Source organism: Camelus bactrianus, chromosome 8, assembly GCF_048773025.1.
Source record: "Camelus bactrianus isolate YW-2024 breed Bactrian camel chromosome 8, ASM4877302v1, whole genome shotgun sequence".
Classification (NCBI taxonomy): domain Eukaryota; kingdom Metazoa; phylum Chordata; class Mammalia; order Artiodactyla; family Camelidae; genus Camelus; species Camelus bactrianus.
Window position 1 is genome coordinate 91,448,750 of NC_133546.1, and position 25,963 is coordinate 91,474,712.

The 25,963-nt window shown below is 34.6% G+C and overlaps 2 pseudogenes; both read right to left on the reverse strand.

The window, feature by feature from the left end:
- Positions 1–5,993: 5,993 nt before the first annotated feature.
- On the reverse strand, positions 5,994–7,834 carry LOC141578507 (60 kDa heat shock protein, mitochondrial-like; annotated as a pseudogene).
- Positions 6,664–7,628, reverse strand: LOC141578450 (60 kDa heat shock protein, mitochondrial pseudogene; annotated as a pseudogene).
- Positions 7,835–25,963: the final 18,129 nt, after the last annotated feature.

Sequence of the window (25,963 nt, forward strand, 5' to 3'; positions counted from 1 at the left end):
TGTCTACCAGGAAGAGGAAGACTCTTAACAATTCTTATTAATGGAGAAAACATTGACTTAAAGCTGCAAAGCAAACCTTACTAAACAACCCATGTTTACTATTTTTTTCCATAACTTGCTTTCCCTGCCCAGAAACCCCAAATTCCTTTTCCTTTGTTTTAGCCTAAGATGATATATAAACCCAAGTTCTTACCAATTTGAGTTACTCATCTCTGAGTACTCCCATTTGTAAGTGCTATGCACATGTTATTAAACTTGTTTGTTTTTCTCTCATTAACCTGGTTTTCTGGCCAGTCTCCTTTACAGGGCCACTACTGGATAACCTTAGGTAGATGAAAAGATTTTTCCTCCTTTGCAAAGGCAAGATCAACTTTTGCTTTTTGCTTATTGATATTCAGTTGTTATAGTCTTTGTTTATTGCAAAGATATTCTTTTTCCATTGAAGTACTTTTGTCAAAATCAATTGACTATGTTTATGTGCATCTATTTCTGTATTCTATTTTACACATCTGTATGTCTATCCTTTCACAAAGATTATAGTAGTTTAATTACTGTAGCTTAATGTAGTTTACTTAAAACCAGATAGAGACTTGCAGCTTTGTTCTTTTTCAAAATCATTTTGTCTAATCCAGTAACTTTGCATTCCATAAGCAAGATAGACCCAACATAGAGATATCCCAAAAACTCCTGCTGGAACTTGACTGAGATTTCTTAAATTTATAGGACAATTTGAGGGAACTAAAATCTTAATTATACTGAGTCTTCAAATCCATGAATATGGTTTATCTCTCCACTTATTTATATATTCTTTTTCTTTTATCAGTTCTGTGTAGTTTTCAACATACAAATCCTTCACATACTACATTAGACTTTGGACCCAAAGTTGCTAATTCTGGGAGCAGTTTAAAGGTAATTTTTATTTCAGCTTTTAATTGGTCATTGTTAGTTAATAGAAGAAAAATAATCAATTTTGTATATTGATCTTGTATATTGTTATCTTTGTCAATTTTCTTTTTATTCCTAGAATCTTTTAGGTACAGCCCTTGGCATTTTCTATGTAAATAACCATTTCTTTTGTGATTATAAACAATTTTTTTTCAAATCCGTATGCACTTTATTTATTTTTCTTGCTTACTGCATTGTCTATGACTTCCAGTGAAATCTTAGATGGGGAGAATGAAACAGATATCCATGACTTGTTTCTAATCACAAAGAAATCATCTAAACTTTCTCTAAATATGAGGCCAACAGTGAGTTTGTCGATACTGTCAGGTTAAAGATGTTTCCTTCTCTCCTTAAAATGCTGAGAAATTTTATCATTAATGCATACTGAGTTATTTCAAATGCTTTTAAACATACAATAGTATGATCACTTGGTTTTGCTTATTTATTCTGTTAAATATGATAGATTACACTGATTTTTTTTAAACTGATTTAGGTAGAATTTAATATCATAACATTTATCACCCATTTAAGTATACAATTCAATGATTTTAGAAAATTTATATGGGTGTGCAATTCACAACAATCTAATTTTAAATTATTACCATCACCCCAGAGAGTTGCCTTCATGTTCATTCAAAATTACTCCCTTCTTAAACTTTTGTACACTGTTGATGGGAATGTAAATCGGTGCAGCCACTGTGGAAAACAGTATGGAAGTTACTCTAAAAAAGCAAAAATGGAACTACAATATGATCCAACAATTCCACTCGTGGCTATGTATCTGAAGAAAATGAAAACATTAATCCAAAAAGATGTATGCACCTTAATGTTCATAGCAGCATTACTTACAATAGCTAAGATATGGAAGCAACCTACGTGTCTATCAGCAGATGAATGGATAAAGAAGTAGTGGTATATGTGTAGTATACACACACACACACACAGTTACATACATATATGACATGGACTACTACTCAGCCACAAAAAAGAATGAAGTTTTCCATTTGCAACAACAATAGATGGATGTGGAGGGTATTATGCTTAAATAAGTCAGAAAAAAAATACTGTATATTATCACTTACATACAGAATCTAAAAATAAAACAAACCATGAACATAGTGTAAGAGAAACAGAGTCTCAGATATAGAGAATGAATAAGTTGTCACCAGTGGGAAGAGGGACAAGACAGGAGTAGAGGATTAAGTGATATGAACTATGTGTAAGATAAATAAGCTACAAAGATATAATGTACAGCAAAGGGAATATAGCCAATAGTTTATAATAACTATAAAGGGAATATAACCTTCAAAAATTGTGAATCACTATTTTGTATACCTGAAACTTATATTGTAAATTAACTATACCTCAATTAAAAATTATTTTCATCTTCTACTACCAGACTTAGACAACCTCCCCTAGACATAAGTAATCTACATATTTAACATTTCTGTTGTTCTTTATAACATGGCATGATATTACTTCATTTCAACCTAAGGTATTTTTAGTATTTCTTGTAAGGTGGGTCTGTTAGCAACAAATTTTCACAATTTTTGTTTATCTGGTCTTTATTTCACTTTCATATGGGAAGTATTCTTTTAACAGCCTTATCGATATATTATTGATACACAAGGACCTGCATATATTTAAAGTATACAATTTGATGATTTTGAAACATACATGAAACCATCACCCCAATCAACGTAACAAACATATCCACCATATCCAGAAATTAGGAAGACCTTTTTTTTTCTTTCTATAATGTGAGTACATTCTTCCACAGCCTTTTTCCTGCCATTATTTCTAATATAAAACAGCATTCAATAGTACTGATTTCCTGTGTATGAACCATTTTTCTCTTGCTGCATTTAAAATTTTCACTTTTGGCTTTCAACAGTTTGACCATAAATTTCTAGGTGTGGATTCTTTGTATTTATCCTGTTTAGAATTTATCAAGCTTCTTGGATATGCAGACTAATGTTTTTCATAAAATTTGGGAAATTTTAATCATTTTTATCACATTATTTTTCTACTCCTTTTTTCCCAGTCCTCTCAGATGCTTGTCACACATATTTTGGTACATCTGGTATTTTCTAAAAGTTCTCTGAAGCTCTATTTATTCTTCAGTCTTTAAAAGATGTTTTTTTCCTTCACACTGGATCATTTATTGCTAGTTAAAATTGTAATGTATCAGACCACGTAGAGTTGGTCCAGGTATAAAAAAATAAGTCAACAGGATAAAATAGAGTGGAAAAATAAATTGGCACTGGATATATGACCGAAGTCACACTCCTGTTTAATGGAGAAAGGATGGACTAGTCAATAAACGGTTTCTCAAAAATTACTTAACTGGACAAAAGGGAATGTAAACTAAATTCCACATTAAAATCAGCATTAGATGGATTAAAATATTTAATACATAAGTTAAAAGTTGAAAAGCTTTAGAAGCATTCGTATAAGAATAACTTTATGACCTCACTGGAGAGATGGCTTCTTAAATAAGACATCATGGGAAAATAATATATTTGTTATCTTTATATAAAAATCGTCTTTGTATCAAAAAGTGTGATAGAAAGAACATGTTACAGACAGAAAACATGTTTGAGTGCATGTAACCAACAATTAATATCCAAAACATAAGAAGGTATTTTATATAATTCAATAAAAACAATAAAAGTAAAATAAAAATCAATACACTAATTATATAACATTATTTTCAATTACACTAGTAATCAGCAAAACCTCAAAATTATGCATTATCATTCTATTATTGTGATCAAAAATAAACACACCTATATAAACACACATACAAACAACAAACATCACACACAAAAAAAACAAAAAACATTTAACAGTATCACATGCAGTCATGGATATAGAATATTAGAATCCATAATCCACTAATATTGAAATGTAAATTGTCAAAACTACTTTGAAGAACTATTTGGCAATATTTAACAAAGCTGAATATACTCATACCCTCTAATTTCCACTACCAAAGTTTTAAGATATTATAGATTATACATGAGCATAAGACATTACAATAATGTTATAGTGGGATTAAAACACAGTGGAAGGAGGAAAACTGGAAATATTGAATGTAAACAAGTCTCTTGAATAGCAAATAGAGGTGTGTTCAAAATATATTTTTTAGATTGGACTGAAATAACCTCATGCATATGTGCTGAGTGGAATGATGCACTGACATGTATGGGATTCAAACGCTGGTGGTTAGGTAGACATGAGGGTGAATGTCAATGGAAAGTTTATGGAAATAAAGTGTTTTACAGCTTATTGTGTATCTTTATGGAAATAAAGGTAATCTCTCCTCTTGGATTCTAATTTCCATCTCTGCAATCCTTCAGACAAAGTAAAAGACCTATTTCCTCAAGCAATGTCTCTATAATAAATGATCATGACAATAACATTCATATAGAGTATCTGACCCTTTATTATTTGACAAGACCTGTCCTTGCTAAGGCGTGGAGAATCAGACTGAGAGAGGCTAAGAGATTCACCGAAGATAAAGTAGCTAGGAACACAAATGTAAAATGTAAACCAATGCCGACTGACACCAGAATTCAACTTAGCCAACTTCAATAACTTAACCCTGTCAGACTGCCCATCTGACTATATACATACCAGTTCTTTAATTTGCAACTACTGCTTAAGTGTTTTCCATATTTTCTTATACACATGCTTTTTATACTGTGGATTTTTCGACCATAACAAAACTCTGAGATAGCAAGCTTCGAGATACACTTTTCCAGTTACCTGGCAATAAGCTGCTTGACAATAAGGCAATAAATCTGAGCTGAGATAGTCTTCACTATTTTACATTTCTTGATCCATCCTTGTCTAGACTTATTCTGCTTCTTTTATCTTTCTAGTTATATGAGCCAAAAGTATTTTTTTCTTTAAAATAATTTGAATTCACCAAAAGAGAGCAGAATAATCCAATTCCCAACCTTCAGTCAGATTCAGTCTTTCCCTTCCTTATGTTCTCATTATAGTTTCTTCACATATAGCATTTAGTAACCTATCATTAAACTTTTCTGTATACATTTCTTATTTTCTCAAGATGGAAGGTAAAGACTATATCTTCTTTAACTCTGGAGTACTGCTTTCCCTGATACTATGCTTCTGAAATAGTTATTGTAGGAAAAATTATACTATACTAAAATTGATTAAAAAGAATAAAGACCTGTGGCAGAAATGTGGTCCTTCAGTCAAAAGAAACTGAATTCTTCTATAATTGATAACATTGTATTTTAATTTTCCCACTGGCATAATAGGGATTAAATGGCCCTAAGGTATTAAAAGTATTAAAATGGTTAATGTAGAGTTTCACATTTTTAGTATATGTAGATTAATTGTACTGAAGATTGTGTATATGTAGCTTCATTTCTTCATGAAGTTTTCTGTCTAAATATGAGAAAAAGACTTCTATATTTCACATTAATAATCGATATGAGCAACATATTATTTGCTAGAAACAATTACCATGCATAGAAATAATTTACCAGTTTTTTACCTACCGAAATATATTGTAACTATTTCCATGTTGTCCATAATTTTAATTATCAGGAATACTTACTTCATTTCCAAATAAAAGTCACATTTATTGTAGAAATATTTATGGTTATGCCAAAATTTAGTATGATTTTTTGTCACAAATAAAACTAATTTTATCTTTTTAACTTTAAACAGTTTTTATTACAGAAAGGTTGTCACATAATTAACTATTTCTCTGCATTGTACACAATTATTTTTATTCCCCACAGTAAGACTGCTTCCTAACTTCCTATCTGATGTTGACAGGTACTAAATTTCTAGTTTTAACAGAATAGTAATAAAAATTCCTCAGTGATTTAGGTTGAAGGCAGTTCACTGGGACATGGCTCTTGCACTGTTACTGGGAATGTACAAATGTCTTTTTACTCTTTTGTCTTTCACATACGAAAAACAAGATAAATTATCTGTAGGCATGGGCAGTGGCAGCAGTAAACCATTATATGTTTTCCACTGAAACTAGTAACTGATGGTTATAGTTATTTCCTTATACAATAAGCCACCTTTTCTTCCTTCATTTCCTTCAACTGACTTCTCTGAAGTTATTGGTGAGGAACGCTGCCTTGAGCTTCCTTCACAACTCAGTAACAATGGTTAAGCACTATTTCAGAAATATAACATGCTACCTCCCATACCAACTCCCATTTCATCATTCTACCCATTAGAGGGTCCTTCTCTTTAGAACTTCCTGTGACTACATCTTCCGCTATAATTAACCAGGAGGCCTCTCCAGCATCATCCAATAAATTACTTCTTACAACCTTCATTGGATCTTTGATTCCTTTATCATCAAATTCACATAATCTACAAGTGTACTGCTGTAACCAACTCCTGAGGAGCTTTGCCTAATTTTCTCAGCTATCACTGATCCTTCAATATCTGAATTCTTAGTAATGGTCATTGCAGGAATTTTGAGTGTTCTTTTAATAATTTCCATATCAATTTTTGATCTGCTTTAGCTTGAGTTATTGAGTCCAAGGCTGGAATGCACTGAAGCAGAGCACAAACACCTTCCACAACAATGCGTTCCTCAACAGCAGCTCATGTAACACTGAGAGCACCTGTAACTCTTTTTATTCACTTCAACACCATCTGTCTCAACCAACTTTCAGCAAAATTACTCCACCTGAGTTCTGTCAGATGATAATTTCACTTTATCTTTTCACATTTACTGGTTGTAATATATAATAGCTCAATGATCTCTTAAATATGTTTTGCAGTTTGAACTTTGTCACCTTTTTCTTTCAAGAGCATGGCATCATCTTTGGTCACAATGACCTCCCCAACTTCTCCTAAGTCTAGAGGCTTAACAACTTCAAGATTTAGAGTCAATCCTTCTTTTTCAAACACGGCAATATCAGAATAATAGCTAAGATTTTAATATGCTTCTTTCTATTTAATATGCTTCTTGGTCACCAAAACCAAGAGCTTTAACTGCTATAACTTGAAGACCAACTTTTAGCCTACTCAAAACAAGTGTATCTAGACATTCTCCATCAACATCTTTAGGAATTATGATCAAGGGCTTACAGTGAGCATAGGCAAGTTAAGAGCAGCTATAATAAACTGAAAAGAAGAAATTTTCTTTCATTCAACAAAGCATAGGCATCTTGTAATTCACATTTCTGACATTTTGATGTATCAATACAGTATAGAGAAATATAACCTCAATAAAATTCATTCCCTCAGTAATTTCTAATTCATCATTAAATGTTTTTCCATTCTTTACTGTGATGACACTCTTTCTTCTAACCTTTTTTATTGCATCAGATATGATGTAGCATTTGTCTCCATTTGCAAAACTCCCAACAACGTGAGCAATTTCTTCAAGGGTTGCCACAGGTTTAGACTACCTCCCAAGTTCACCAATTACAACATCACCAGATACCATCACACATCTCCTGATTTTCACTAGATTAGCATCTTGGTTAATCTTCTAAAAGCCTTCTTTGGCAATAAAACTTGCCAGCACAGCAGCAGTAGCATATCATTCCCATCCTCTTCATTTATGCTGTTGGCAACATCTTAAACAAGTTTAGTGCTAATATTTTTGTATTTATCTTTTAAATCAGTGGATTTTGCAATGGTCACATCATCTCTTGTTATTTTGGGACTTCCCAAGCTCTGTTCAACAATCACTGCATTTCCCTTTGGCCCACAGTAACAGCTACAGCATCAGCTAAAAGGTGTACAGCGTGAAGCATTAAGAATAGAAATCTGCAACCAAGTTTACATATTTGGCATAAGCCTAAGTGTGATGAGAAGCCAGTGCCTTGGACATTGGTTTTATCTGGGGAAGGACTGTCAGTAATTGAAACATTTCTGCCAGGCAGCAGCAGGGCATCTGTGGTGAGTGAGGAAAAACTAAATTCCTTTCCCTTGTTATTCATTTAATCCTGAGGTAAACAAATTTAAATTTGAACACACTTGAATGGAATGCCTAAAGGGGTAAAATTCATCTCACATTTATGTTATAGAAACTATCATGCTCTTAGAACAGATACATTTGAACACAATTTTCTATTGAGTAAAACAGAATCAAAATTTGTAGTTGCAAATTAAGAACTCCTGAAGCCTACAAATAAAATGTGAAAGTTATATTTTGGGTATTATATCTGACTTATCAAGCAGTCAATTTTTTATCTACTCTAAGTTCTCTGAGAACTGAGTTGAAATTGACTTAATTTAAAAATAGAGCAAAGAGCCTTCTGCACATTCAAAACTTAAGACATAAACTCACTCAAATAAAATTTGTTAAATTCACTAATCAAAGAGTTCCTCAGGCCTTAACCCAGACTAATGCTTTTGAGTGACTGAGCAATATCCTTGTTCAACAGCCTTAAGAGAGCCTTTGCATTTTTTATCAAACAATATATTGCAATTAACAATTAATTTTGCTTCAATAAACTTTATTTCCCATGGTAGAAAAACATGTGATATGTTTTCAAACAAATGCTGTTAAGAAGTGTATTAATTTAAAAAGGTTTTGGAATGAGGGCATGGCCAAAATGGCAAAGTAGGGAGACCCAGAGCTCATTTCCTTCTATGGGCACATCAATATGACAACTATTTGCAGAGTGACTGTTGATGAGAAGGACTTGAAAACTAGCAGAAAACATTTTCCACAACTAAATTTATAAATAAAGAACCACAATGAGACAAGAAGGAAGGGCAGAGAAGTGCTATAGTCAAGATTCACATCCCTGGGTAGGAGACCCACAAATGGGAGGATAATCACAACTGCAGAGGTTCTCCCCAAGAAGCATGGGGTCCAAGGCTCCCTGCTGCAGGAACCTGAACCGGGAAGATGAGCCAGCAGAACATCTGGCTTTGAAGGCCACTGGGGCTTGTGTAAAGGCTTCTACAGAAGGCTGTAGAAAACAGAAACTTCAGACTTAAAGGGCTCAGGAAAAGTCTCACATGCTCCAAGACCCAGCACAGAAGAAGTAATTTAAAAGGACACTGGGTCAGACCCACCTGCTGATGTTGGAGAGCCTCCCAGAGAAGTAGGATGCAAAAGAGAACCCCTGGGACACAGATGCTGGTAGAAGCCATTTTGGGGAGCTTGTTCTACCAAGAGGACACTCATGCTGCCAAGTGCCACTATGGAGTTAGCAGTAGGGGCTTACCAACAAACCAGCCAGTCAGCTCCAGTCCTAGGACATTTTAGGTAAAGCAGCCATTCATGTGTGGGCCTAGTCCCTACCCACAAGCAGGCTGGCATCAGGACCCCAGAACCCAAAAAGCAGTGCTCCATGATGCAGCCCCATCTACCTGCAGGCTGCAGACAACTTGATGAAAGGACAGTTCCCGCTACCAGCATACTCACAGCAGTCAACTCTGTAACAGAAGGGCTCATGCAGCCCACATATGGAGCATCGCTTCAGCATAAAGCTCCTGTGACCAGACGGGAGCATGCTGGGGCCCACAGGATGTCTCCTGCATAAGGCTACTTCTCCAAGATCAAGAAACATAACTGACCTACCTAATCTGTAGAAATAAAAACAGGTATCAGGCAAATGAGGTGACTGAAGAACATTTTCACAAGGAACACAGTAAGACTCCTGAACAAGAGCTAAGTGAAGGTAGAGATAAGAAGTCTACCCGATAAGGAATTCAAGTTATTGATTATAAAGTTGCTCAGTGAGCTCAGGAGAAAAATGGATGAACACACTGAGTTTAACAAAGAGGTAGAAAGTATAAAAAAGAACCAAACAGAGCTGAAAACTACAAAAACTGAAATAAAAAAATGCACTGTAACAAATCAATAGCAGACTACATGATACAGAAGAGTAGATCAGCAAACTAGAAGACAGAGTAGTGGAAGTCACCTAAGCAGACTGAATAAATATCAAATATCTTTTCAGATCACAAGAGTATGAGACCAGAAATCAACTACAAGAAAAAAAAAAAAAACCTGCAAAAAGCACAAACCTGTGGAGGCTAAACAATATGCTACAATATGCTACTAAACAACCAATGGGTCACTGAAGAAATCAAAGAGGAAATGAAAAAAAAAATGCTTGGAGACAAATGAAAATAAAAACACAATGATCCACAGTCTGTGGGATGCAACAAAAGCAGTTCCGAGAGGGAAGTGTATAGACATATGAGCTTGCCTCCGGAAACAAGAAAAATTTTCAACAACCTAACTATACACCTGAAGGAACTAGAAAATGAAGAATAATCAAAACCTAAAGTTAGTAGAAGGAAAGAAATAATAAAAATCAGAACAGAAGTAAATGAAATAGAGACTAAACAGGCAGTAGTAAAGATCAATGAAAGTAAGAGATGGTTCTTTGAAAAATGAACAAAATTGATAAACATTTGGCAGACTTATCATGATGAAAAGAGAGAGGGCCCAAAGAAATAAAATCAGAAATAAAATACAAAGGATTAGTTGAGATTACTACAATTATATGTCAATAAAATGAACAACCTGGCAGAAATGAGTAAGTCCCTAGAAACATAAAATCTCCCACATCTGAAATCAGAAAGAAATATGAACAGACCATTTACAAATAATGAAATTGAATCAGTAATAACAAACAAAAAAACAAACAGAAAAAACTCCCAACAAACAAAAGCCCAGGACTGAAAGGATCAGATACCTTTATAGTAAATTCTACCAAAAACACAAAGGAGAGTTAATACATAGCCTCCTAAAACCATTTCAAAAAAACTGAAGAGGAAGAAACACTTGCAAACTCATTTTACAAGGCCAGCATCACCCTAATCCCAAAACCAAACACACCACACACAGAAAAGAAGATTACAGACCAATATCACTGATTAATATAGATGCAAAATCCTCAAAAAAAATTAAGGAAGTCAAATTCAACAGTACAATAAAAGGATCATACACCATGACCAAGTAGGATTCATCCCAGGGACCCAAGGATGGCTCACTATTTGCAAATCAGTCAATGTGATACATCCCATAGACAAACTGAGGAATAAATACATTATGATCATCTCAATAGACACAGAAAAACTTTTGACAAAATTCAACATCCATTAACGATAAAAACTCAGCAAAGTGGCTATAGAGGGACTACAACTCAATACAGTAAAGGCCAAATACGGCAAGCCCACAGCTAACACCATACTCAATGATGAAAAGCTGAAAGCTTTTCCTCTAAGATCAGTAACAGGACGAGGATGCTCACTATTACTACTTTTATTCAACACAGTATTAGACATTTTAGTCACAGCAATCAGACTGGGGAAAAAAAAGGAGACAAGGCTTCCAAAATGAAAATGAAGAAGTAAAACTGTTACCATTTGCCAATGACATGATACTATACATAAAAAAAATCTAAAGATGCTGCCAAAAAGCTATTAGAACTAAAACATAAATTCAATAAAGTAGTAGGATAAAAAATTAATATATAAAAATCTGTTGCATTTCTTTGTACTAGTAACAAATGATCAGAAAACAAAATTAAGAAAACAGTCTCTTTTGCAATTGCAGCAAAAACAATAAATCTAAGAAGATAATGCACCTGTATTCAGAAAACTATAAAACATTCATGAAAGAAATTAAAGATAACATAAATAAATGGAAAGATGTACCCTGTTCATAGATTGGAACAATTAATGTTGTTAAAATGACCATACTACCCAAGGTAGTACACAAAGTCAATGAAATTCCTATCAAAATACAATGGCATTTTTCACAGAATTAGAACAAATAATTAAAAAATTTGTATGGAAACACAAAATACCTTGAATAACCAAAAAATTCTTGAGAAAGAGAAACAACGCTGGAGGTATTATGTTCCTTGATTCAAACCATACTATGAAGCCACAATAATCAAAGTAGCATGGAACACGAGAATTAATATATGTATGCATATGCATGAATGCGACATTGTGCTGTATACCAGAAACTGACATACTGTAACTGACTGTAATTCAAATTAAACAAACAAACAAACAAACAAAAAAACACTATGGTGTTGGCATACAAACAGACACATATCAAGGGAACAGAACAGAGAGCCCAGAAATAAATCCACAAGCATACGGTCAATTAATCTACAACACAGGAGACAAGGATATACCCTAGGGAAAAGAGATGACTTTAATAAATGGAGTTGGGAAAACTGGATAGTTACATACAAAAGAATCAAACTGGACTAGTTTCTCATATACATACAAAAATATACTTAAAATGGATTGAAGAGTTAAATGCAAGACCTGAGACCATAAAAAAATGTTCTAGAAGAATCATAGGTAGTAAGCTCTTTGACAGGGGTCTTAGCAACATTTTTTTAAATCTGTTTCCTCAGGCAAGAGAAACAAAAGCAAAAATCAAAAATGAGAATACATCAAACTAAAAATCTTCTGCATACAGAAAATACTATCAACAAAATGAAAAGGCTGCTGGCTGAATGGGACAAGATATCTGCAAATAATGCATCACATCTGATAAGGAGTAAATATCCAAAATACCCAAAGAACTCATACAATATCAAAAAAAAAAAAAAACCCAAAAAATTAAAAAAGGGACAGAGGACATTTTTCCAAAGAAGACATACAGGTGACCAACAGGAAGGTGAAAAAGAGGCTCAACATCACAACCAGCAGGGAAATGCAAACCTAAACAACAATGAGCTACCACCTCTGACGTGTCAGAATGGCTATTAGCAAAAAGAGAACAAGAAGCCTGGGCATGGTTGTAGAGAAAAGGGAATGTAAACACGTGCAGTCACTATGGAAAACAGATGCCTTAAGAAATTAAAAATACAACTATCATATGATCCAACCATTCCATTTGAGTATTTGAAGAAAACAAAAACATTAATTAGAAAAGATACATACATCCCTATTTTGTTGCAGCATTATTTACAAAAGCAAGATGTGAAAGCAATCCAACTAACCATCAACAGATAAATGGATAAAGAAGATGTGGTATATATCTACAATGAAATATGAGACATAAAAAGGAATGAAATCTTGACAACTGTGACAACATGGAAGGACCTAGAGGGTATTATACTAAGTGAAATAATTCAGACAGAGAAAGACAAATTCCATATGATTTCATTTATATGCGGAATCTGAAAAATAAAACAGAGGAACATATGTAACAGAAACACTCATAGATATTCACAGAGCTGGTGTTTGCCAGAGGTGAGGGTGGATGAGAGGATGAGCAAAATGGTGAGGGGGATTAAGAGGTACAAACTCCCAGTTACAAAAAAATGAGTCACAGGGATGCAGGGTACAGCATGGGGAATATGGTCAATAATACTTTAATATATTTGTACAGTGACAAATGGTAACTGGAGTTATCATAGTGATCATTTACTAATGTGTAGAAATATCAAATCACTATGTGGTGCACCTGGAACTAACACAGTATTGCAGATCAATTATAGTTCAATTAAAAAATTAAAATAGTTTTATCTGCCCTATGCTATAGTAAAATCTATTTTCCTAATTAAGCATTGTGTAAATGTTTTGTGTTTTTCCAATAACTATCTAATGACATTAAAGTTTGTTTCCTAGAGCCCAAAGTGTCAAAATTTTACATGTGTATTTAAGTGTGTGTTTATGTATGTAAAGTATATGTACATATATATTTAATTACATCAAAGTACTTTTTCCATAATTTTAATTTTTGTTTTTTATTCCCAATCAAATTTAAGCATAATAGGAGGGCAGAAATTTTTGTTTTCCTTTTCTTGTTGTTCATTGCTGCCTCCCCAGTGCTTAGGTCCAACCGTTGCACATAAAATTTCAGTCAGAATATTTTTATAATGTGTAGATAAAATTTTACCCACTAATATCATCCTGTATCTGCCAACGTAGATAAGTAAATAAAAAAAATCTTGCCCCTCTACAATATGAAATTGATTTTTGCTGTAGGATGTCAAAAGTTAGTTAAAGTCTATGTACAGCCCTTCATTTAATGAGCCAGGAGAACCCTCAGCTTTTGCAGCAAACTAGTCAGCAATAGGAGAAATTCATCCAGATATTGAAATAAGCCCCCTGGAGTTGGTGGATATCTGGGATGTGGAGCATGAAATGGGTCCATAAGTGCGGAGGCCGGGAAGATGAACTCCATCCAAGTGACAATGTAGGAGAAAGAAGTTATAGGCAAGTTGAAAGCCCTGGGCTTCCCAGAGAACCTGGTGTTCCAGAACTACTTTGCTTGTGGAAAAACAAAAAGCAAAAAATAAAACAAAACCAACCAACCAGAGACACTGGCTGCAACTTCCTCCTGAATCAGAACTTTGACGAGGAATGATACTGGGAGGGAGGGCAGGCCACTCACAGCCCCCATCCTAAGCTCACTCCACAAATTGGAAAACAATCAGAAGTCTTAAAATAAAACTCCCCAACTTCCCACCCTCCTTAAGTGGCCTCATTCCCACCTTGGCTTGAGAGAACCCATGCCAGACAGCTGTCTCCTATCCCCTGTCCCAGCCCAGCCTCCTGGTAGGATTGGGCCTCTGTCCCATTTTCCTACATGCAGATGGAGAGATGGGTGCTTGCTTCCCCCTCCCTCAAAGAATCCCTGAGACTTCCCCACTCCTCTTCCAAGGCGAGGGGAACCTAGAGCCCCAAACTCTCATCTTGCATTGGAGTGACCCAATCTTTCCATCTGGGGTGAGTACTCGGAGGTCCATGCCCCCCTCCATTGTCTGGCATCGACTTTCAGCCCGCATCCCTTTGCTGGGGAGTGAAATGTCTGGTTTGTTTTGCCCGGGGAAGGGGTAAGATCAGAGCCGCTCTGAAAGTCAAGGCCACCACCTACCCCGGAATACAGCAGTGTCTCTAATAAAGGTTTCTAACTGAATAAAGTTTTAAAAGCCAAAAAATAAAAATAAAAGGCGAAGGAGCCAGCTCCCACAGAGCAGGGTGTCTGTACGCGAGCTAGGCCAGAAAGCGAGACTATTACCCTGAAGCCGCTCTTGAGAGAAAAGACTTAAGGAACAGGCAGCGATGGTCTCCTACCTTACAACTGCTAGGACGGACGTTCAGCCCCGGACATTCGGCCCCGAGGATGTTTCCCAGAGCACCTCCGGGTTGCCGCAGCCATGCACCTCTGCTGACTAGGGACAGCGGCCTCTGGAAGCCTCTGGAAGCCTCTGGAAGCCTCTGTTCCTGCCTCGGGCACTTCCGGCTCCCAAAAGGCGCGAGATTTGCAACCTGCACATGCGCAGTCCACTTCTTCGCCAGCTCTGGTGCAGCCTCTCGCTCTGCGGCCTGTGTGCCGCAGCCCTTCCCTCGCACCTGACTGGGCGTCCAGGCCAGGAGCTGCTGCGCTGTGAGTCTGAATGTGGAATTGTAGAGGGGATAAGGGGAAACAGTCGTCTTGGAGGATTAGTGTTTGCAAGATAGGAGGAGATTCTGGCACCGGGGGTCGGGTGGGGGTGGGGGCACGTAGGTGTTTTCTCGCCCCAGGATTTCCTCTGATCTCTCTCGATAACCAGTGAGTTTCTTTTGGGAGGAGTGTTCGGGGTGCAGCGACTTGGGCCTGATTCTGCCATTCTCTGAGCCGCCTCTGAAGCTCAGCACGCCCCAACCGATCCTTTTCCTGCCCCTCCATCAGGACCATAGGTGGCCTATCTAAACCACAGGTATTTGAATTACATGTCTTTTGATATACTAAAAATACTGTTATCGTTTTACCTCCTATGATTTTTTTTAACATCTATTTAATGAGTCATTTCCTGTGCCCTGGGTGAAAATTCAAGCAAGTATATGACTTTGATGTCATAAGAATGTGTCATTCAGGTATCTTATTGTAGCAAGCAGCTTAATTTTCTGATGGATCCTTTTGGATCCAATACTGAATCGCACGGGCTACTCATAGTCAATGATTACACACAGCAGGTGTACTAAAAAAGGGTAATTTATGCAAGATATAGGGCTCCTCTAATGGGCAATTTTACTCAAAGATTCTCAGTCAACCTGGAGAAAAGTTTCTTAAGAGAGGTTTGTGGTCTGAGATGCTTTCCTCTGTCTCCTTCAAGGAGACAGGCATATGGCTTGCTTCCAAGTCTGAAGGATCTCCTCTGGCTCCAAGCTCTTTTTCTTCATAGGAGATTGCCTATATATATATAAAAATAATAGTTTAATTTTTTAAATAAGAATAAATAATAATTTATATAACAATACATAATAATTATATATATAAATAAATACACATATATTTAAAATCCTGGTGTCTGCTTTTTTAAGTGCCCAGACTAACAGTGGCTTTTCTAAAAATTACAAACATAATCTCAGTTAAGAAGTTGGAATTTTGAGTACAAATTATTAATCTAAACTCTGAATTTGTTTTAATGGCAGGTCTCTCAACTAGCTCAAGCTTGCTGTCAATAGAAGCCTTTGTCGGAATGAGGGCTAATGGGTTGATTTTTGTCTCTTTGTATTGTGCTTCTCCTCTTCCTCCCTCCTTCTCCCAGTCTCTAATCTCATTAGCCAGTTTCTCTCCAGGAGACTTGGGAAAGAAGTAGAAGAGAATAGGAAAGGATTTCCCACTGGAAGCTAGCTTCTCACTCTGAGACAGAGGCATAAAGCTAACTTTGGGAAGAAGTCTTTCTTGGGCCATTTAAAGAGTCCCTTTTAGGCCCTTTTGTTCTATAATTTCTATGATCTAGGTAGATAAAATTTACCACAGTCTTTAGGAATTCTGGGTCACCCCAGTTCTTTTCTGCTAGAATTCCTCCATTATCTGATAGATTATACATCGTGATTATATGATTTATAAGAAATATGTATTTGGTCTTTATCTCTATTTGTGGCACAGAGCTCCTTAAAACCATAAGAATTTCCTAATAAGAGTAATAAAAGTGTCTTGATATTCATAACAAATCCCTTTCAACAACTCCTGAGTTTATGTTAATGGGGTGACTTTTGGAAAGCACCTAAGGATGCTAAGGGGCATCCTAAGGAAGGGGGCTGGTTGCTAGGGGAGCCAACCATATAATTAGGGGTTGGAACTTTCAGTCCACCCCCTGCGCTCTGAGGAGGAGAGACGGGCTGCAGATTTAACCAGTCACTAAGAGTCAATGATTTAATCAAGTATGCCTATGTAATAAAGTCCCCATAAGAACCCAAAATGTTAGGGTTCAGAGAGCTTCTGGATTGGTGACCATGTGGGGATGCTGGGAAAATGGTGCTCCCAGAGATCATGGAAGCTCTGTGCTCTTTCCCACATACCTTATCCTATGCATGTCTTGCATCTGGCTGTTCCTGAGTTATACCTTTTTTTTTTTTAATTAGTTTTATTGAAGTATAGTCAGTTTAGAATATTGTGTCAGTTTTTGGTGTACAGCACAATACTTCTGTCACATAGGAACATATATTCATTTTCATATTCTTAACCAAAGTTACTACAAAATATTGAATATAGTACCCTGTGCTATACAGTATAAACTTATTGTTTATCAATTTTATGTATATTAGTTAGTATCTGCAAATCAAACTCCCAGTTTATCCCTCCCCACCCCTTTCCCCCTGGTGACTGTAGTTTGTTTTCTGTGTCTATGAGTCTGTTTCTGTTTTGTAGATAAATTTGGTTTTTTATTTTTTTAATCCCAACAGCAGTTTCCCAATTTGCTGAAGAGACTGTCTTTACTCCATTCTATGTTCTTGCCTCCTTTGTCAAAGACTAATTGACCAAAAGTTTGTGGGTTTATTTCTGGGCTCTCTGTTCTGTTCTGTTGATCCATATGTCTGTTTTTGTACCAATACAATGGTGGCTTGATTACTGTAGCTCAAGTATTGTCTGAAGTCTGGGAGGGTTATTCCTCCAGCTTCATTCTTTTTCTTCAGTAATGCTTTGGCAGTTCTGGGTCTTTTGTGATTCCATATAAATTTGGGATTATTTGTTCTAGTTCTGTGAAAAATGTCCTGGGTGATTTTATAGGGATTGATTGCTATAGGTTGCTTTCAGTATTATGGCCATTTTAGCAATATTAATTCTTCTAATCCAAGAACATGGAATATCTTTCCATTTCCTTAGTCAGTGTCTTATAGTTCTCTGCATATAGGTCTTTCACTTCCTTGGTCAGATTTATTCCTAAGTATTTTATCCTTTTGGATGCAATTCTTAAAAGGGATTGTTTCTTTATATTCCTTTTCTGATATTTCATTGTTAGTGTAAAGAAATATCACTGATTTTTGTATGTTAATCTTGTATACTGCTACCTTGCTGAATTATCTCTAGTAGTTTTTGTGTGAATTCTTTGGAGTTTTCTATATATAATAGTATATCATCTGCATATAGACAGTTTTACCTCTTCTCTTCCAATTTGGATCCCTTTTATTTCTTCTCTTTGTCTAATAGCTATGTCTAGGACTTCCAATACTGTATTGAATAGAAGTGGTGAGAGTGGACATCCTTGTTTTGTTCCAGATTTTAGGGGGGAAGCTTTCAGCTTTTCACCATTGAGTACTATGCTGGCTGTAGATTTGTCATAAATAGCTTTTATTATGTCACGATATATTCCCTCTATACCCACTTCAGTAAAAGTTTTTATCATAAATGGGTGTTCAATTTTATCAAATGCTTTTTCTGCATCTATTGAGATAATCATGTGATTTTTTTTTTGTCCTTTCTCTTGTTATATCCTTTTATAATAAACTGGTAATCCAGTAAGTAAAATGTTTCTCTGAGTTCTGTGAGTTGTTTTGCAAATGAATCCAACCTGAAGAAGGGGTGATGGGAAACTCCAACCTATACACACACAGTTTCTTTCTCTCCTGTGTGGCTGAATCTGGTTTATAGGAAATCCTGACATAAGCCTCATGTTTATGAATACTGGAAATGCAAGCCTGCCTCATGCAGCTGTTTCTGTCAGGCTGCCACAGTGCACTTAACCTTGTGCTAGCCTGAGACAGGGCCAAGTTCTCTTTGTCTTCCCCTACAGAGGGCTCCCAGGACATCATTTCACCACCCTTCTGGGGATGGGCAGACTTCACCTCTCAGCAGTGCTCACAGACTGCGAGAGCTCATATCCAAGAGTTCTCATCAATAAGTCTCTCCCCCAAATCTGCTTATTTTCTAGCTACATCACACTTAAGGGTCTAACAGCTGTGAAAATAATTCTTAAATAATTACTTTGAAAATTTCCAAGAGATGATTTTCCCCCTTCACCTTCAAATGTAACATTTATTATATTTGTAGTTCTTCATATACATTCACAATAAACACGTAATTATATTAATTGTAAATGATTAAAGGGCAGCTGGGGATAGAGAATAAGCAGCAGATTAGAGAGCTGGTGTTAGGAGTTTCTTAGTTCTCTCATGTTCACAGAAAATTGCTGAAATTACTTAGGAGTATTTTGCTAGGTAACTAGGCTTTAGAAATAAAATCCAGGGTGACAGGTAAATACCTAAGCCAAAAAGAGTTTTTTAAGTGTAATTGGATTATTATATTCCCTTTGTAATGAATGTTTTACCCATGGTAGTTAATCATAATTAAAATTACATGTGATAATTTGGAAGCTTTATAAGCAGAGTACTTTGGGGTTGTGTCCCCATAGAGATTGGGTATTAATCAAGAGAAAAGACAAAGTGAGGGGAAAATAAGACTTAAGTTGGTTTAAAGGAAAGGGTAGTTAAATAAGATGGTGAGAATGATTGCAGATTGTTAATCATAACATCAAATTCCCATGTCTCAAGGAATAATACTTTTGTTTTTGAATAAAACTGATAATTTCAAGATTTTTAATTCTCTTTCCATGTGATGCTATCATGTAAGACTTGTAAATCTTATGATATATGGGTATATATTACCATGAGGAATTCTGAAATATAACACTTTTATCACTTCTCTAAGCAGTTGTTTTATATTAGAGAAAAATTAAGATGTGCAATGTTTTCCAAGTTACATTTGTATGTAAAAGTTGTACTATGCACATGTGTGGAAACCTTCAAGTTATTGCCTAAAAATTGTATGTAATTTTAAAGGTCTATTGTCTAGCAGCACTATATGCAGAATGCATAGATATGTGGTTAGTAAACTCAATGCAAGATTGTTCTTTAAAACATTTTCAATTTTTTGTTATTGAAATTGAGACTAGACAAGTATCTTTCCAGTTTGCAGATCCATCATGCTACTGAACCTGATCTTTTCATCTTCTGAAGTTAAATTCAGATTTTGATAGTTCTTGTATTCAGCTGGAGCAGATTATTGGCTTGACTTAGTAATGTTAACTCTTAATCTACAAGAATTTTCTTTCTAAAATATGCATCTTTTACATTAATTAATTGTACTAAAAGGAACTTTTGTCTAATCAGTAAAAGGAATTGTCTAATACATCACTAATTATAACAAAGTGGGATAAATACTATGATAAGGATAGGCCCCAACTCTCGGTGAAGCACTTGGGAGGGGGGCTGCAACTCCCTTATTGTTAGATGTGAATGACATCTATGAGAAAGAGTACATGATAGTAGGTGCTTACCAACTGGAGGACAATTTCCCCTCACATACATTACCTGTAAATAACAATCAAATTTTGTTGCATAGGTACATATGTTGATTTATGAGCTTACTTAGGGATTTATGCCCTTAAGTAAATACATAAAAAGTTATTTGAGCCATCATGTACCTTCAGTAGAATGAAAATGGTGTGATATGGTTTTCAAAGCCCCATTAATAGAAAGAAAGCAAAATTGAATTATTGATTTAAATATAAATGTTTATCTTGAATGCTAGCAAGTAATATATAAAAAACTAAAAAAGAAGGATAGTAAAGGAAATATAACTTTAAAACACACACACATTAAGAGGCACTATTAAATAGTGTGTAAGTATTTAGGCTCTGGAGACATAGTCTGTGGTTTTCAGTCCTGTCCCTGTAACTTACTAGCTTTGTGACTTTAGAAAATTATTTTATATTTTGGTCTTTCTGGTCATTTTTCTGTGAAATGGAGACGATATTAGGCTAAATCACATGAAGTTGTCATACTTGGCTATTTTATTTTACAGCTTTATTGAGGTATAATTGATTTACAATAAACTACACAATTTAAACTTTGCAGCTTGATGAATTTTCATAAATACATATATACCTAAGAAACCATTGCCAAAATCAATATGTAAGCATAGTAGTCACTCCAAAGAGTTTTCTTGTGTCCCTTTTAAATCCACGTCTCCCTACCTTTTATCTTCAGGAAAACACTGAATTGCTCTCTGTCTCTGTGGATAGTTTCTTTTTTCCAGATTTTTGTTTTTTTAAGTGAATGGAATCATTGCAATATATATCTTTTTGGTCTGACTTCTTTCATTCAGCATAATTATTCTGACTCATCCTTGTGTTTGGAGATATCAAAGGTAATTGCTGGCTAGTGTTTTATTGTATGGATATTCCACAGTTTGTTTACTCATTCAACTGTTAGTGGACATTTTGTTGTTTTCTGTTTTAGGCCATTGTATGTATTTAGATATTTTATATGATATATATGTTGGCTATAAATATTTGCATACAGGAAATGATAGAGAAAAAGAATAAGACAAATAAATGACCAATACATTTAGGAAAGAAAAAGATACAAGTCCTCAATATCAGAAATGACAGGTGAGATTAATGCAGATCCTACATACACAATGAGAATAAAAAGAGAATATTATTAACAGCCATCTAGGAAATCTGATTAATTAAATAAACTGGAAAAATACCTTGAAAGACAAAAATTACCAAAGTTCTCTCAAGAAAAAAAAAGATATACTGAATAGTCCTATATCTATTAAAGAAATTGGTTTCATGGGGGGAGAAAAAAACTTTCCATAGAAAGAATTCTACCCCTGGATTACTTCATGGATGATTATACCAAATGTTTAAGAAATAATTAATACCAATTCTACACAAATACTTCTAGAAAATTGAAAAGGAAAGAATACTACAAAATGTATTTTATAAGACCAGTGTTATGCTGATAACTGATTTAGATGAAGATGTCTACAAAACAAAACCAGAAACCAGAAAACTATGAAAGAACAAAATCTGTGGATCTAGCTACAAAAGTACTTCACACAAAGTTAACGTATCAAATCCAATAATATATTAAAAGATTAATGTATCATGACCAATTGAGGATTATTCTGGTAACACAAAAATCAATCAGTGTAATTCACTATATTCACAAACTAAAGAAGAAAAGCCATATGATTGCCTTGAGAGGAACTTAAAAAAAGAATTTGGCAAAATTCAGTCTTCTTTCATGATAAAATCTCTCAAACTGATAAAGGATAACTGTGTAAAACCCACAGTTAACAGCATACTTAATAGTTAATGAATGAATGTCTTCTTCCTGACATAGAGAATACTGAGGCATGCTGTCCACTCTAACCATTTCTATTTAACATTGTGCTGAAGATCTTAGACAATGTGATATGTTAAAAAAAAAATACAGATTGGAAAGGAAAAGTTAAAAAATTATTTGCAGGCAACCTGATTTTCTAAATATTAAAGAATCTACAGAGAATTTGACATTTTTAGACTCCCCAAAGAGGAATTCTCTTGTTTTATCCTAACAGTAATATAATCTATTTCAAAGATTCTAATGACATATTTGAATACATTAATATACATGTAACACTTATCATAGTGTCTGTTCCAGGGGAAGTAACCTGAAACTCTTAGCTCATGCTTTTTGCCTTGCATGTTATCAGCAAAACTTGGAAACAATACAACACAATTAAAAATTGAAAAAGAGAATTAATGAGCAGAAAAATAAATATGAGAGATGGAATATTATGACAGCTTATGTCACAATATTATGTTAGTTTAAAGAAAATTAACTCTGAGTGATGAGTAAAAACTGGCTCTTGAGTTTCCTCCCAAAGGATGCTAAAAAGTAAATACCCATTGTAATCACATGTTTATCAATATGCATACCATTTTGAAACAGTTTTTAAAACAGATAAAGATACTAAGGAGATGCATAAACATTTTTGTTAGTCTGGCCAAATAGAATAGTTCTGGACTCCATTAAAGACATAAAACAACCTAGTGACCACAACCCAATTAATCTTTTATAATAAATAGAGCAACAAGTTTTTAAGTATATTATATAGGACTCATTTTCTTTTCATTTTACAAAGATAATCTTTGTACATTAAGTAATAATGTGTACTGAGCAACAATGAATAGTAATGTCAGTAATTATAATCCAGGTAGAGCTACACACAAGGCTCTACATAATTTACATTTATTATTTACAACCTTTTTGTAAGGTATTGTCTCTCGAAAATGAAGAAACTGATGCACAGAGAGGTTGAGTGATTTGGCTATGGTTACACATCTTTTTAAATAGCAGAGAGAGCATTCAAAGGTCAGGCTGTCTACTTCCAAAGGCCACTGTTGACCTTAACTGTACTATACTGCCTCATCTTTTCTTCTTTGTTATAATTTAGTATTGCAATAGTTTTGTTTTGTTTTTTAGTAATTGTTGATGTGATTTTATGTCTCTAACACTTTCAGGTAGACTCATTTACTTGTCTTGGTCATTCAAAATGAATAAGCTTGCTCCTCTGAATTTCCTATCTTAAATCCATGTAGGTGAAATTGATTAACCTGATAATATGGAGTCAAGACAGTGTAATGTTAAGCACACAGTATCTTGAGCTAGAATCTTTAATGTGTGTTTTTATTCAACTACATACTAACTAAGTAACACTAGATGAGGCACACAACCTCTCAAAACTTTATATTTTTCCTTTGTATAGTTGAAATAACAATAATAGCAATATAAGATTTACATGCATCAAGAAATAATTAAGATAATTAGGCAAGTGTTAGTTGAGTTGGGCAGTGGGAGAGGGTAGCTGCTTAACTTTGCCAAGGTTAAATAAATAGGAAAAAAACACAAAAATAATTTCTGTTCTCTTCCTTGTATTTTTCCCCTAGAATTAAGTAGATATTTTTGCATCTTTATTTAGAGTGAGAGATAAATTATTTTAAGATATTAATATTCAGTTTTTTAGTTAGCTTTTCTACCAAATGATTGTGAAAATGTATGCAATAAGGTGTTTTTACATAAGATTATCCACTTTATCAATACATTGTATTTCATGTACATTGGGAATAAAAGTCATAGCCCTTCCTCATGAGTAGCACTTAAAATGCTGTATTCTATTTTACCTGTTACAGGGCAGTCACCTCAATTAGAACAATTGTTCTTAACAAGTAAATAGTATGAGCTATGACATATAAAATTGTACATGTAAAGAATTTAAAATTGTCTGGTATATGCTAAATGTTATGCAATTTGATTTGTAGTAGTAGGATACAAATATGGAGTGATAGCAGTTAGTGGTAGTTATCTTTCTAGACTACAGGGGATGTTAAAGATAATAACAATGTGATTTGCTCTTGGATATACAGCATCTAATAGCTCTTTAAAAAGGCTTATTGAATAAATTGATAACTTACAATTAGTGAGTGGACAAGAAATATCTAAACACATTAAAATGGTGGACTACATTCATCTAGATCTTCTTCTGTAGAGTAATTAAATTTCAAGAAAAGTAGAAATATGCTTTAGTTTTTACTGAATCTTCAAGAATTTGATCATTTTGGTTTCAAACAACTTGTAGCAGTATATCCATGTCCATATATTCCAAGAGAAGTTAGGGAAAATGCAAAAAACTCAATATTGTCTTATGAAATGGTTCAGAAATGAGAATAACTATGGAAGTTTCAAAAGTTACAGGAGAGATTCTGATTTATTCTATGATATTGGGACTTGGAAAAGGTAAAAAAATGGCACTGTTTAAATAAAATTTATATCTATTTTGCTTATGAACTTCATTTTAAAATGACCTTTAATATTTTTCTATGAAACCAGTGTTGTATGACTATTATTAACCTACAGTTACCATTGATGTGTGACTAATTCAGAATATATAGTGGTTTGATTTATATTATCTTGGAATCTGTCGACTGAAATAAAAGGCACAGCATGTAAGTTGAGAGTTATGTTTTATTTGGTGGAGTTCCTGTGGACTCAAGCCCAGGACACAGCCTCTCAGATCGCTCTAAGAGACTTCCACCTAGGCAAGGGGGAAACCAGGATATATAGGAGTTTTTTTGCAACAAAGACCAGTTAGTTGAAAGATCAAAAGGTTACCGTTAATTAAAGAAAACCAGATTATTTCAAGTCAAGGAACTTAGCTGTTTTCTATGTATGGGAAAGTGTAAATGTGTGGCCTCACTGAAATCATTACTTTGATATGCAGCTAGCCATCTAGGGCCAGTATCCTGTTTTTCCATATCCAGAGTTCCCCTCGGGTATGCTGTTGAGTGTGGTTGCAGAGACCAGGCTGCCGGCTTGTCAGCATCCTGAGTTCCCTCTGCTCACAGTCTGGGGTGGCAGTAGTGGCTGATAACTTGAAAGCCGCAGAATTATTCATTTACCGATATGGCTGGCAATATTTTTCATTCACAAATCTGTATAGTAAAAAATATGCTATACATTTTTCCTTTGATGTTTTGGATATATTATTTAAAGGAAAAATGTATTTTATTAATATACTTTTCAAATGCTGTGGGTAGTAAAACATTTATTAATAAAGTATAAAGAACACACTGAAATAGTTCTTCTGAGATACAGTTGAGGTTTACTCTAAGAAAGTACTTTAGGGGAAAGGGAGAAGGGTAAATTAGGAGTTTGGGGTTAGCGTATATAAACTACTATATATAGAATAGATAAACAAGGTTCTACTATATGTAGCACAGGGAACTGCATTCAATACCTTATAACCTATAATGAAAAAGAATCTATGTATATAACTGAATCATTATGCTATACACCAGAAACTAACATTGTGAATCAACTATACTTAGAAAAAAGAAAAGTACGTCATCTGCTATTGTTTGTGTAATACCAATGACACAATAATCAAATATTAGGTGAAATTTAACCTAAGACTTCTCAGTGGTTTCTTTTGTAAAACTCCTGCCCAAATAATCTT